Source organism: Symsagittifera roscoffensis, chromosome 4, assembly GCF_963678635.1.
Source record: "Symsagittifera roscoffensis chromosome 4, txSymRosc1.1, whole genome shotgun sequence".
Classification (NCBI taxonomy): Eukaryota; Metazoa; Xenacoelomorpha; order Acoela; family Convolutidae; genus Symsagittifera; species Symsagittifera roscoffensis.
This window is the reverse complement of record NC_087065.1, coordinates 4,216,489-4,216,894: the sequence shown is the minus strand read 5'-3', so window position 1 is coordinate 4,216,894 and position 406 is coordinate 4,216,489.

Genomic DNA, 406 nt, shown 5'->3' with positions numbered 1-406 from the left:
ATGTACCAACATGGCAAAGATGAAATTGGAAGGGCAGCTCGACGTGGTCGAGTATAGTCGTTTTACAGTGCCCGAATCAGTTCACATGGGCGATCCTGCTGGTGGCTACCGGGAAATGGTGAAAGCGAGAAACTCCGCGAGAAGGCACCTGATGGCCTGGCATGACAAGCAAGCCATGCAGGAGTATCTGGAGGAATTGATGACAGGCTCGAACCTGAAGACGAAGGAATATGGCACAGTGATGTCGTCGGAAGCGAATGAGATTGGTTTAGAGCTTTTGAGTAAAATTTCCTGTAAGGCGGCCCTGCGGAAGTATTTCGACGAAACCATGCGTACTCCATCATCTGTGATGGCGTACTTAGCCAACCCCTGTGTTAGGACAATTTGGAAAGTGATGCATGTGTGG